Genomic DNA, 3,521 nt, shown 5'->3' with positions numbered 1-3,521 from the left:
GGGTCTGCCCATGCACAGGCGCTCCGGCCGCCCGGCAGGTGGGCACGCCCGCCGTGCACGCCCGTGCGGCGGGTCTGCCCAAGCACAGGCGCTCCAGCCGCCCGGTAGGCGGGCACGCCGGTGCGGTAGGAGGACAGTGCAGCTGCAGGCGTGCACTGTGGGTCTGCCAATGCACGCGGGCGCTCCGGTATCCTGGCGGGTGGGCGCGTACATCTCGAGGCGTGCACGGAGCTTCAGGTGCTCGCACCCGCCCTGCGCTGTGGTCGCGAGCAGCCGCATCGGCGGGACTCCGCGGCCGTGCTTCGCCGCGGGCACGCACTCTTCAATGCGGCGCCGCTTCGCTAGCCGACGCATTGATTTGCCCACAGCACACATGGCCCCCCGGCCCCGCGACCAAACACCCCGGTCCACTTGAATTACTTTGCGTTGCGCGGATCAGCGCGGCGGCCCACAAGGACGGGGCACGCCGGGGCGGGGCGTGGCGCGGCGCCTTGAGGAGGCCACGTGCGGGCGCTCTACCCCTGCACACCACACCGCACCGCACCGCACCCCGCCCGCCCGCAGGCCCCCGCCGACCAGAGGCCAGCACCCTGCGGCGCAGTTTGGACAGCCCGCCCCGCCCCACCCCGCTTTTCCCCAACTCACTTGCCCCTGGCGCTGAGGGACAGCAGGCTGAGCGACCGGGTGAGGGGAAGCACCCTGCTGCCGCCGCGGGGGGCCGAGCACGACGACGCACTCCTCGCGTGGCCACCGCGTGCCTCCGGGGCCGGCGGGGCCGCGGCGGCGTCGCTGTCCCTCTCTGGCGACAGTGAGAGTGACCACTGCAGGCGCGGCGTCCTCGGCGTGTCCCTCGGCGTCCCTCTCGGCGCCCTCGCGGCCGCACCGGCGCCTGCTCCACCCCCGCGGCCGGCCATGGCGACGGCTCCCGCTCGACGCAGCGCCGCTGGCCGCACTCGCGCGTTGGACGACGGCGCGGGCGAAGATGCTTGCATCGACCGGGTGGCCCGGGCCTGGCCCGCCGCCGCCGCCCCGCCGGACCTTGAGAGGTTTTCCCGAAGCAATATCGACGATTTTATTCAAGGGGGTGTGCGAGGGGCTGCGGCTGTGCGGCGGGCAGCGAGGAGAATCAGATAGAGCCGAAGACGGAGGAGAGGGAGAGGTCGAAAGAGAGAAAGAGAGAGAGGATGCAGTGATTTGCGTACGTGCCAAGCAGGCGGGAGAGGCCGAGGTAGAGAGAGATACATGAAGGGGGAAGGGGACGGAGAGGGCGTGGAATCCCCTTATCAGAAACACACACGGCGCCTATGGCCGCGGCGAACGGAGCGCCAGTGACCCAACGCGTTGCCTTACAAAAGTGGAGCGTCACACGAAACGATCAGGCACGGTAGACACGCGCTGGACCGGCCGCGCCGCGCCGCCGCGGGCCATTTCAACACGCCGCGCCTCCAGCTCCAGCCGGGGCCGAGGGCTCTAACTGGGGCTCTAGCTAGCCAGCTGAGGCCCCAGCCGGGGCCGGGAGCTCTAACTAAGGTTCTAGCTAGCTAGCTGAGGCTCCGGCCGAGGCTTCAGCCTGGGCTATAGTGTGGGCTCCAGCTGCGGGGCTCCAGTAAGGGTTCCAGCTAGGGCTCCAGCCGTGAATCCTGCTGGGGTTCGAACTAGGACTCCAGTTGGGGCCCTAGCTAGGGCTCCGGCCTTGGCTCCAGCCTACGCTCCACCTGGGGCTCCAGCCGGGGTTCTTGCCGGGGCTCCTGCCGGGGCTCCTGCTGGGGTCCAGCCGGGGCTCCAGCCGGGGCTCCTGCCGGGCTCGAACCGGGGCTCCAGCCCGCCACACGGCAGCGCGCTCCAGGCCGCAGCCCGGCGGCGTGCAATATAGGCCAGCTAGCGGCCGGTCCGTCCGTCCGTTCCGCCCGTCCGTCTGCCCGTCCGCCTCATCAGTTTGACATTGTGCGGTCAGCCGCGTCCAGCGCGGGTCCAGGCCGGGTCGGCTGGTTCGCGAGGTGCGTGCGGTATTGCGGTATAGCGCGGTGTAGCGCCCGCCACCCTGACGATGCGAGGCGCGACGACGACGCCGTTCTCACGTCGATAACTGAAAGTCCATGACGCGCCTGGCTGTTATGCCACGCGCGCCGTCGCACAATCGACCTATCGAAATCAAATATGCATCGAGACGACGAGTCCGGTGGCCGCGCGGCCACGTTCTTTCCGCGCGTCGTGGAATAAGCAGGCCCCAGAAAGACGAATTCTTGAATCGGGTAAATCGGCACAAGGAGGCTCCCGAAGGCCGCAAGAGCGTCGCCTTACCCCAATTCAAATTTACCTGATGCACGATCTTATCTTTTCGACGTTTCGGTGTTTGGGTGTGCGACGAGCTGACACCGGCCTTTCGCCTGTCCGGAGGCGACGCGTGGGGACTTGAAAAAGGGGAAAGGGGGGGGGGGTAGACCGGCGGGTGGGCACCGATCGAGCAGAGCAGCACAAATGACTATCATTACCGGGTCGCCAAACTCGAGACGCGGCTGCGCGGCGCGAATGCGCCGGCTGTCCGCTCGCGGAGAAGAGCACAGTAGGTCTGCACGCGAAGCTCGCGCAGTGTGCTGTGGAGGAGGGGTCCAGCCCGCTGCTCGTGTCCGTGACGGACAGGGACGGTCCTTCCCCAGAGTTAATCCTCGCCCTGCTGCCGGTGCCGCCACCGCAGCGAGCATAGCCCTTGCTTACCCGCCTTGCAACCTGTTGAGCGACGGTGTCAGCAACGCGAGTGTCGCGGTGGTCAACATCGCCGAGTGTGCGGCGCAGACAACAACAGGCCAACCTGGCGGCGTGGACCCGATCCGTGCGACGCGGTAATGCCCCAGGGCCATCATGCCCGAGCCGCTCGCCAATCGGAGAAATGGGTCAGCCCCCCTCCCTCTCCCCCTTCTCTCTCTCTCTCTTCCACTCATAGGATAGGTCAGCTTCGCTATCTCCCTTCATCGCTCCCTCACTCGGCCCTCCCTCTCCCGCCCGCGCAGCGCAGCCGAGTGTCCGGGACAGCTCAGAGCGGGCCGCTCCAACATACAGCGGACGACGCGGTGTGCGTGTGCGTGTAGGGCGGGTGAGAGACGCGTCAACAGCGAGGCACACAACAGGCACGCCGAGCTGGTGATGTCAGGCCGACGTCAACGCGGCGCTGCGGGGGCCGAGTGACGAGCGACAAGCCGCGGCCCTCGCGCCGACACTGCCGGACACTACTACATGTTCTCTCTACGGAGGACGAGAGCGTTTCGCGTACGCCACGCCACGCCGCGGACGCAAGAGGAGGGCCTCTCCAACCCGCAGGCCAGCGCAGCGGCCGCCGCTCGGACATGACAGGCGAGCTGGAGCGCCAAGGCTGAGGCGCCGGTAGACACTAGAAGGCCGGCCGGGCCAGGTCTGGCAGCCGGGCTGCCGGGCTGGCCGAGGCCGCTAAGACAGTGCGCGCGCGGCCGCCGCACCGCGGGCGCCGCGTCGCGCACCCCTTCTATACTCCTGCTCTGCCCCCCCCC

Source organism: Frankliniella occidentalis, unplaced genomic scaffold (assembly GCF_000697945.3).
Source record: "Frankliniella occidentalis isolate FOCC.00 unplaced genomic scaffold, Focc_3.1 Scaffold282, whole genome shotgun sequence".
In the NCBI taxonomy this organism is placed as follows: domain Eukaryota; kingdom Metazoa; phylum Arthropoda; class Insecta; order Thysanoptera; family Thripidae; genus Frankliniella; species Frankliniella occidentalis.
Note: the sequence above shows the minus strand (reverse complement) of the source record.